The following is a 10,672-nucleotide window of genomic DNA, read 5'->3' on the forward strand; positions in this document are numbered from 1 at the left end:
TTCGCGCTTTCGATGACCTCTAGGATAGACTCCACAACCCCCTACATACTCAGGCAAATGCCACCTGCTCATTGGCTACTGACTTGTGACACCCGTCAACTGGGACGCTTGCGATTCGATACTTTTTTGGTTGAATGTTTTCCATTGGCTCAAAGTCCTTCAGATAAACTGTAAGCCAATCACAGAAGCAATATAAAGGTACCGTTGTTTGGTTTCTAGCATATCGTGAAACGAATCCACGAATTTTTCCGGTCTCTATATATTTGTAAAAAATACTGTTACTTTTCCTGTAATTGAACAGATGACACAGATTTACAAAAACCATATTTTTAACTTCACAAACGTTTGTACTTAAAAACATATTCTAGCTCCAATTACAATGTTTTCTTTGTTTTCTTTCTTTCTTGCGAACCATTCAAATTCTCACTGAAGACTGCGCGCCAGTTCAGAGCCTTGTGCTTAGAGGCGATACAGCCCAATACTGAATGGTAACGTTTCATAAGAAATGTTGCCTGATAGGTTCACAGGGTTACAAATGAGTAAATGTACACTTCAAAATACTGTTTGAAAATGGAAACTGTTTGCGTAAAACTAAACACACCATTTTGGTGTATTATTATCACACTGCAACAAGTTATTTTACTTCATGTTGTTGATGGAATACTACTAGGAAATTCTTTGTTTATACGAAAATGTGTATTTTTCACCAATTTAGATTATTATTATTATTTATCTACATTTGGTGCAAAATTACATAATGTAGTTTTAATTTTACACGAGTAACGTGTAAAAATACACAAACTGTATGTGTTTTTCTGAATTAAATTCTAAAAATATAAAAATAAACTAACAGTGTATGTGTAAATTTACACTCTTCTTATAATATGCTTTCATTTTAAAATACTGTACATTAGAGGCCTGATTTTTAAACTAGCAAGGTGCAAAAACACAATGCAAGTATTGTTCAACTTCCAACTGTCCTGCGTTTTGACTAACGCTTTCGACGGCCATATTTGATAGGAAGTGTACCGAAATTTTTTAGACACGGGGATGTTGTATGGACAGAAAACCGTGTATACATCGTGTTTACACTTGTTAGACTTTTAAATCATTTACTGCAGTTTTTTGGACATACGCCATTACAGTTTTGCACTGTTAAACATGAAAAACTTTCGAAAATGAAGATAATAAATAAAAATTAAAAGATAAAATAATATTTCTGAATTTTTCCATGACTGACAGAGCAAAATTGCAATGGCGTATTTAAAATTTTTTTTATTAAATCAAAATTCCCCATTGCATGATTCATTTAAAGAACGTGCTTCTAATAAAATTATTGACGTTCTATTTGTTTTCTCGATAAATATTAATAATCCAAAAAAAAGGACGCGGTAAACATTGTTTTTCTACCGTTTTGCAATTTCGAGTTGTGGGGTCGGCGGATCTTGCGACGTGTGTGACTTTCCTGCTTTAGTTCCGTCGTTGCGTTCTCCACGTGGATTCTAACCCCAGCCCGAGCCTGGTACCCAGCCAATGTAGTTGTAGCGTCGAGACGAACAAGCACTGGGGCAGAGTGTAGTTGCAGCCTCGATGCAAACAAACACTGGGGCAGAGTGTAGTTGCAGCCTCGAGACGAACAAGCACTGGGGCAGAGTGTAGTTGCAGCCTCGAGACGAACAAACACGGGGGCAGAGTGTAGTTGCAGCTTCAAGGTGAACAAGCACTGTAGCAGAGTGTAGTTGCAGCTTCGAGGCGAACAAGCACTGGGGCAGAGTGTAGTTGCAGCCTCGAGACGAACAAGCACTGTGGCAGAGTGTAGTTGCAGCCTCGAGACGAACAAGCACTGGGGCAGAGTGTAGTTGCAGCCTCAAGACGAACAAACACTGGGGCAGAGTGTAGTTGCAGCCTCGAGGCGAACAAGCACTGGGGCAGAGTGTAGTTGCAGCTTCGAGGCGAACAAGCTCTGGGGCAGAGTGTAGTTGTAGCCTCGAGGCGGACAAGCACTGGGGCAGAGTGTAGTTGCAGCTTCGAGGCGAACAAGCACTGGGGCAGAGTGTAGTTGCAGCTTCGAGGTGAACTAGCACAGGGGCAGAGTGTAGTTGCAGCCTCGAGACGAACAAGCACGGGGGCAGAGTGTAGTTGCAGCTTCGAGGTGAACAAGCACTGTGGCAGAGTGTAGTTGCAGCTTCGAGGCGAACAAGCACTGGGGCAGAGTGTAGTTGCAGCTTCGAGGTGAACTAGCACAGGGGCAGAGTGTAGTTGCAGCCTCGAGACGAACAAGCACGGGGGCAGAGTGTAGTTGCAGCTTCGAGGTGAACAAGCACTGTGGCAGAGTGTAGTTGCAGCTTCGAGGCGAACAAGCACTGGGGCAGAGTGTAGTTGCAGCCTCGAGACGAACAAGCACGGGGGCAGAGTGTAGTTGCAGCTTCGAGGCGAACAAGCACTGGGGCAGAGTGTAGTTGTAGCCTCGAGTCGGACAAGCACTGGGGCAGAGTGTAGTTGTAGCGTTGAGACGAACAAGCACTGTGGCAGAGTGTAGTTGCAGCTTCGAGGTGAACAAGCACTGTGGCAGAGTGTAGTTGCAGCTTCGAGACGACCAAGCACGGGGGCAGAGTGTAGTTGCAGCTTCGAGGTGAACAAGCACTGTGGCAGAGTGTAGTTGCAGCTTCGAGGCGAACAAGCACTGGGGCAGAGTGTAGTTGCAGCCTCGAGACGAACAAGCACTGTGGCAGAGTGTAGTGGCAGCTTCGAGGTAAACAAGCACTGGGGCAGAGTGTAGTTGTAGCGTCGAGACGAACAAGCACTGTGGCAAAGTGTAGTTGTAGCGTCGAGACGAACAAGCACGGGGGCAGAGTGTAGTTGCAGCTTCGAGGCGAACAAGCACTGGGGCAGAGTGTAGTTGTAGCCTCGAGTCGGACAAGCACTGGGGCAGAGTGTAGTTGTAGCGTTGAGACGAACAAGCACTGTGGCAGAGTGTAGTTGCAGCTTCGAGACGAACAAGCACTGGGGCAGAGTGTAGTTGCAGCCTCGAGACGAACAAGCACTGTGGCAGAGTGTATTTGCAGCTTCGAGGCTAAAAGCACTGGGGCAGTGTGTAGTTGCAGCTTTGAGGTGAACAAGCACTGTGGCAGAGTGTAGTTGTAGCGTCGAGACGAAAAAGCACTGTGGCAGAGTGTATTTGCAGCTTCGAGGCGAACAAGCACTGGGGCAGTGTGTAGTTGCAGCTTTGAGGTGAACAAGCACTGTGGCAGAGTGTAGCTGCAGCTTCAAGGCGAACAAGCACTGGGGCAGAGTGTAGCTGTAGCGTCGAGACGAACAAGCACTGGGGCAGAGTGTAGTTGCAGCTTCGAGGTGAACAAGCACTGGGGCAGAGTGTAGTTGTAGCGTCGAGGCGGGCAAGCACTGGGGCAGAGTGTAGTTGCAGCTTCGAGGCGAACAAGCACTAGGGCAGAGTGTAGTTGCAGCCTCGAGACGAACAAGCACTGGGGCAAAGTGTAGTTGCAGCCTCGAGACGAACAAACACGGGGGAGAGTGTTGTTGCAGCCTCGAGACGAACAAGCACTGGGGCAGAGTGTAGTTGCAGCCTTGAGACGAACAAGCACTGGGGCAGAGTGTAGTTGTAACCTCGAGACGAACAAGCACTGGGGCAGAGTGTAGTTGAAGCTTCGAGGCGAACAAGCACTGGGGCAGAGTGTAGTTGTAGCGTCGAGACGAACAAGCACTGTGGCAGGTGTAGTTGCAGCTTCGAGGCGAACAAGCACTGGGGCAGAGTGTAGATGCAGCCTCGAGACGAACAAGCACTGGGGCAGAGTGTAGTTGCAGCCTCAAGACGAACAAGCACGGGGGAGAGTGTAGTTGCAGCTTCGAGGCGAACAAGCACTGGGGCAGAGTGTAGTTGCAGCCTCGAGACGAACAAGCACGGGGGCAGAGTGTAGTTGCAGCTTCGAGGTGAACAAGCACTGTGGCAGAGTGTAGTTGTAGCGTTGAGACGAACAAGCACTGTGGCAGAGTGTAGTTGCAGCTTCGAGGCGAACAAGCACTGTGGCAGAGTGTAGTTGCAGCTTCGAGACGAACAAGCACTGTGGCAGAGTGTAGTTGCAGCTTCGAGGTGAACAAGCACTGGGGCAGAGTGTAGTTGTAGCGTCGAGACGAACAAGCACTGTGGCAAAGTGTAGTTGTAGCGTCGAGACGAACAAGCACGGGGGCAGAGTGTAGTTGCAGCTTCGAGGCAAACAAGCACTGGGGCAGAGTGTAGTTGTAGCCTCAAGTCGGACAAGCACTGGGGCAGAGTGTAGTTGTAGCGTTGAGACGAACAAGCACTGTGGCAGAGTGTAGTGGCAGCTTCGAGGTGAACAAGCACTAGGGCAGAGTGTAGTTGTAGCGTCGAGACGAACAAGCACTGTGGCAAAGTGTAGTTGTAGCGTCGAGACGAACAAGCACGGGGGCAGAGTGTAGTTGCAGCTTCGAGACGAACAAGCACGGGGGCAGAGTGTAGTTGCAGCTTCGAGGCGAACAAGCACTGGGGCAGAGTGTAGTTGTAGCCTCGAGTCGGACAAGCACTGGGGCAGAGTGTAGTTGTAGCGTTGAGACGAACAAGCACTGTGGCAGAGTGTAGTTGCAGCTTCGAGACGAACAAGCACTGGGGCAGAGTGTAGTTGCAGCCTCGAGACGAACAAGCACTGTGGCAGAGTGTATTTGCAGCTTCGAGGCGAACAAGGACTGGGGCAGTGTGTAGTTGCAGCTTTGAGGTGAACAAGCACTGTGGCAGAGTGTAGTTGTAGCGTCGAGACGAACAAGCACTGTGGCAGAGTGTATTTGCAGCTTCGAGGCGAACAAGCACTGGGGCAGTGTGTAGTTGCAGCTTTGAGGTGAACAAGCACTGTGGCAGAGTGTAGCTGCAGCTTCGAGGCGAACAAGCACTGGGGCAGAGTGTAGCTGTAGCGTCGAGACGAACAAGCACTGGGGCAGAGTGTAGTTGCAGCTTCGAGGTGAACAAGCACTGGGGCAGAGTGTAGTTGTAGCGTCGAGGCGGGCAAGCACTGGGGCAGAGTGTAGTTGCAGCTTCGAGGCGAACAAGCACTAGGGCGGAGTGTAGTTGCAGCCTCGAGACGAACAAGCACTGGGGCAAAGTGTAGTTGCAGCCTCGAGACGAACAAGCACGGGGGAGAGTGTTGTTGCAGCCTCGAGACGAACAAGCACTGGGGCAGAGTGTAGTTGCAGCCTTGAGACGAACAAGCACTGGGGCAGAGTGTAGTTGTAACCTCGAGACGAACAAGCACTGGGGCAGAGTGTAGTTGAAGCTTCGAGGCGAACAAGCACTGGGGCAGAGTGTAGTTGTAGCGTCGAGACGAACAAGCACTGTGGCAGGTGTAGTTGCAGCTTCGAGGCGAACAAGCACTGGGGCAGAGTGTAGTTGCAGCCTCGAGACGAACAAGCACTGGGGCAGAGTGTAGTTGCAGCCTCAAGACGAACAAGCACGGGGGAGAGTGTAGTTGCAGCTTCGAGGCGAACAAGCACTGGGGCAGAGTGTAGTTGCAGCCTCGAGACGAACAAGCACGGGGGCAGAGTGTAGTTGCAGCTTCGAGGTGAACAAGCACTGTGGCAGAGTGTAGTTGTAGCGTTGAGACGAACAAGCACTGTGGCAGAGTGTAGTTGCAGCTTCGAGGCGAACAAGCACTGTGGCAGAGTGTAGTTGCAGCTTCGAGACGAACAAGCACTGTGGCAGAGTGTAGTTGCAGCTTCGAGGTGAACAAGCACTGGGGCAGAGTGTAGTTGTAGCGTTGAGACGAACAAGCACTGTGGCAGAGTGTAGTTGCAGCTTCGAGACGAACAAGCACTGGGGCAGAGTGAAGTTGCAGCCTCGAGACGAACAAGCACTGTGGCAGAGTGTATTTGCAGCTTCGAGGCGAACAAGCACTGGGGCAGTGTGTAGTTGCAGCTTTGAGGTGAACAAGCACTGTGGCAGAGTGTAGTTGTAGCGTCGAGACGAACAAGCACTGTGGCAGAGTGTATTTGCAGCTTCGAGGCGAAAAAGCACTGGGGCAGTGTGTAGTTGCAGCTTTGAGGTGAACTAGCACTGTGGCAGAGTGTAGCTGCAGCTTCGAGGCGAACAAGCACTGGGGCAGAGTGTAGCTGTAGCGTCGAGACGAACAAGCACTGGGGCAGAGTGTAGTTGCAGCTTCGAGGTGAACAAGCACTGGGGCAGAGTGTAGTTGTAGCGTCGAGGCGGGCAAGCACTGGGGCAGAGTGTAGTTGCAGCTTCGAGGCGAACAAGCACTAGGGCAGAGTGTAGTTGCAGCCTCGAGACGAACAAGCACTGGGGCAAAGTGTAGTTGCAGCCTCGAGACGAACAAGCACGGGGGAGAGTGTTGTTGCAGCCTCGAGACGAACAAGCACTGGGGCAGAGTGTAGTTGCAGCCTTGAGACGAACAAGCACTGGGGCAGAGTGTAGTTGTAACCTCGAGACGAACAAGCACTGGGGCAGAGTGTAGTTGTAGCGTCGAGACGAACAAGCACTGTGGCAGGTGTAGTTGCAGCTTCGAGGCGAACAAGCACTGGGGCAGAGTGTAGATGCAGCCTCGAGACGAACAAGCACTGGGGCAGAGTGTAGTTGCAGCCTCAAGACGAACAAGCACGGGGGAGAGTGTAGTTGCAGCTTCGAGGCGAACAAGCACTGGGGCAGAGTGTAGTTGCAGCCTCGAGACGAACAAGCACGGGGGCAGAGTGTAGTTGCAGCTTCGAGGTGAACAAGCACTGTGGCAGAGTGTAGTTGTAGCGTTGAGACGAACAAGCACTGTGGCAGAGTGTAGTTGCAGCTTCGAGGCGAACAAGCACTGTGGCAGAGTGTAGTTGCAGCTTCGAGACGAACAAGCACTGTGGCAGAGTGTAGTTGCAGCTTCGAGGTGAACAAGCACTGGGGCAGAGTGTAGTTGTAGCGTCGAGACGAACAAGCACTGTGGCAAAGTGTAGTTGTAGCGTCGAGACGAACAAGCACGGGGGCAGAGTGTAGTTGCATCTTCGAGGCGAACAAGCACTGGGGCAGAGTGTAGTTGTAGCCTCGAGTCGGACAAGCACTGGGGCAGAGTGTAGTTGTAGCGTTGAGACGAACAAGCACTGTGGCAGAGTGTAGTGGCAGCTTCGAGGTGAACAAGCACTGGGGCAGAGTGTAGTTGTAGCGTCGAGACGAACAAGGACTGTGGCAAAGTGTAGTTGTAGCGTCGAGACGAACAAGCACGGGGGCAGAGTGTAGTTGCAGCTTCGAGACGAACAAGCACGGGGGCAGAGTGTAGTTGCAGCTTCGAGGCGAACAAGCACTGGGGCAGAGTGTAGTTGTAGCCTCGAGTCGGACAAGCACTGGGGCAGAGTGTAGTTGTAGCGTTGAGACGAACAAGCACTGTGGCAGAGTGTAGTTGCAGCTTCGAGACGAACAAGCACTGGGGCAGAGTGTAGTTGCAGCCTCGAGACGAACAAGCACTGTGGCAGAGTGTATTTGCAGCTTCGAGGCGAACAAGCACTGGGGCAGTGTGTAGTTGCAGCTTGAGGTGAACAAGCACTGTGGCAGAGTGTAGTTGTAGCGTCGAGACGAACAAGCACTGTGGCAGAGTGTATTTGCAGCTTCGAGGCGAACAAGCACTGGGGCAGTGTGTAGTTGCAGCTTTGAGGTGAACAAGCACTGTGGCAGAGTGTAGCTGCAGCTTCGAGGCGAACAAGCACTGGGGCAGAGTGTAGCTGTAGCGTCGAGACGAACAAGCACTGGGGCAGAGTGTAGTTGCAGCTTCGAGGTGAACAAGCACTGGGGCAGAGTGTAGTTGTAGCGTCGAGGCGGGCAAGCACTGGGGCAGAGTGTAGTTGCAGCTTCGAGGCGAACAAGCACTAGGGCAGAGTGTAGTTGCAGCCTCGAGACGAACAAGCACTGGGGCAAAGTGTAGTTGCAGCCTCGAGACGAACAAGCACGGGGGAGAGTGTTGTTGCAGCCTCGAGACGAACAAGCACTGGGGCAGAGTGTAGTTGCAGCCTTGAGACGAACAAGCACTGGGGCAGAGTGTAGTTGTAACCTCGAGACGAACAAGCACTGGGGCAGAGTGTAGTTGAAGCTTCGAGGCGAACAAGCACTGGGGCAGAGTGTAGTTGTAGCGTCGAGACGAACAAGCACTGTGGCAGGTGTAGTTGCAGCTTCGAGGCGAACAAGCACTGGGGCAGAGTGTAGTTGCAGCCTCGAGACGAACAAGCACTGGGGCAGAGTGTAGTTGCAGCCTCAAGACGAACAAGCACGGGGGAGAGTGTAGTTGCAGCTTCGAGGCGAACAAGCACTGGGGCAGAGTGTAGTTGCAGCCTCGAGACGAACAAGCACGGGGGCAGAGTGTAGTTGCAGCTTCGAGGTGAACAAGCACTGTGGCAGAGTGTAGTTGTAGCGTTGAGACGAACAAGCACTGTGGCAGAGTGTAGTTGCAGCTTCGAGGCGAACAAGCACTGTGGCAGAGTGTAGTTGCAGCTTCGAGACGAACAAGCACTGTGGCAGAGTGTAGTTGCAGCTTCGAGGTGAACAAGCACTGGGGCAGAGTGTAGTTGTAGCGTCGAGACGAACAAGCACTGTGGCAAAGTGTAGTTGTAGCGTCGAGACGAACAAGCACGGGGGCAGAGTGTAGTTGCAGCTTCGAGGCGAACAAGCACTGGGGCAGAGTGTAGTTGTAGCCTCGAGTCGGACAAGCACTGGGGCAGAGTGTAGTTGTAGCGTTGAGACGAACAAGCACTGTGGCAGAGTGTAGTTGCAGCTTCGAGACGAACAAGCACTGGGGCAGAGTGAAGTTGCAGCCTCGAGACGAACAAGCACTGTGGCAGAGTGTATTTGCAGCTTCGAGGCGAACAAGCACTGGGGCAGTGTGTAGTTGCAGCTTTGAGGTGAACAAGCACTGTGGCAGAGTGTAGTTGTAGCGTCGAGACGAACAAGCACTGTGGCAGAGTGTATTTGCAGCTTCGAGGCGAACAAGCACTGGGGCAGTGTGTAGTTGCAGCTTTGAGGTGAACAAGCACTGTGGCAGAGTGTAGCTTCAGCTTCGAGGCGAACAAGCACTGGGGCAGAGTGTAGCTGTAGCGTCGAGACGAACAAGCACTGGGGCAGAGTGTAGTTGCAGCTTCGAGGTGAACAAGCACTGGGGCAGAGTGTAGTTGTAGCGTCGAGGCGGGCAAGCACTGGGGCTGAGTGTAGTTGCAGCTTCGAGGCGAACAAGCACTGGAGCAGAGTGTAGTGTCAGCCTCGAGACGAACAAGCACTGGGGCAGAGTGTAGTTGCAGCTTCGAGGCGAACAAGCACTGGGGCAGAGTGTAGTTGCAGCCTCGAGACGAACAAGCACTGGGGCAGAGTGTAGTTGCAGCCTCGAGACGAACAAGCACTGGGGCAGAGTGTAGTTGTAACCTCGAGACGAACAAGCACTGGGGCAAAGTGTAGTTGAAGCTTCGAGGCGAACAAGCACTGGGGCAGAGTGTAGTTGTAGCCTCGAGACGAACAAGCACTGGGGCAGAGTGTAGTTGTAGCCTCGGGACGAACAAGCACTGGGGCAGAGTGTAGTTGCAGCCTCGAGACGAACAAGCACTGGGGCAGAGTGTAGTTGCAGCCTCGAGACGAACAAGCACTGGGGCAGAGTGTAGTTGCAGCTTCGAGGCGAACAAGCACTGGGGCAGAGTGTAGTTGCAGCCTCGAGACGAACAAGCACTGGGGCAGAGTGTAGTTGCAGCCTCGAGACGAACAAGCACTGGGGCAGAGTGTAGTTGCAGCCTCGAGACGAACAAGCACTGGGGCAGAGTGTATTTGCAGCCTCGAGACGAACAAGCACTGGGGCAGAGTGTAGTTTCAGCCTCGAGACGAACAAGCACTGGGGCAGAGTGTAGTTGCAGCCTCGAGACGAACAAGCACTGGGGCAGAGTGTAGTTGCAGCCTCGAGACGAACAAGCACTGGGGCAGAGTGTAGTTGCAGCTTCGAGGCGAACAAGCACTGGGACAGAGTGTAGTTGCAGCGTCGAGACGAACAAGCACTGGGGCAGAGTGTAGTTGCAGCCTCGAGACTAACAAGCACTGGGGCAGAGTGTAGTTGCAGCCTCGAGACGAACAAGTACGGGGGCAGAGTGTAGTTGCAGCTTCGAGGCGAACAAGTACTGGGGCAGAGTGTAGTTGCAGCCTCGAGACGAACAAGCACTGGGGCAGAGTGTAGTTGCAGCCTCGAGACGAACAAGCACTGGGGCAGAGTGTAGTTGCAGCCTCGAGACGAACAAGCACTGGGGCAGAGTGTAGTTGCAGCCTCGAGACGAACAAGCACTGGGGCAGAGTGTAGTTGCAGCCTCGAGACGAACAAGCACTGGGGCAGAGTGTAGTTGCAGCCTCGAGACGAACAAGCACTGGGGCAGAGTGTAGTTGCAGCCTCGAGACGAACAAGCACTGGGGCAGAGTGTAGTTGCAGCCTCGAGACGAACAAGCACTAGTGCTCTCGCCGCTGGTCAGAGACGGGCGAGACACGGCGTGAAAGGGGAGCGGAGGCTCACAGTCCCGTGTAGAAGGTTCACTCGACGAGGCGCAAAAAAACAACCCGACTACAGTGAGAATGTCATGCAAGAAGGCCAAAGTCGTCCAACGTGACTTCACCTCCCTGTCACCTCGCGGACAAGGGACAAGTGGAGCAGG

Source organism: Bacillus rossius, chromosome 1 (assembly GCF_032445375.1).
Source record: "Bacillus rossius redtenbacheri isolate Brsri chromosome 1, Brsri_v3, whole genome shotgun sequence".
In the NCBI taxonomy this organism is placed as follows: domain Eukaryota; kingdom Metazoa; phylum Arthropoda; class Insecta; order Phasmatodea; family Bacillidae; genus Bacillus; species Bacillus rossius.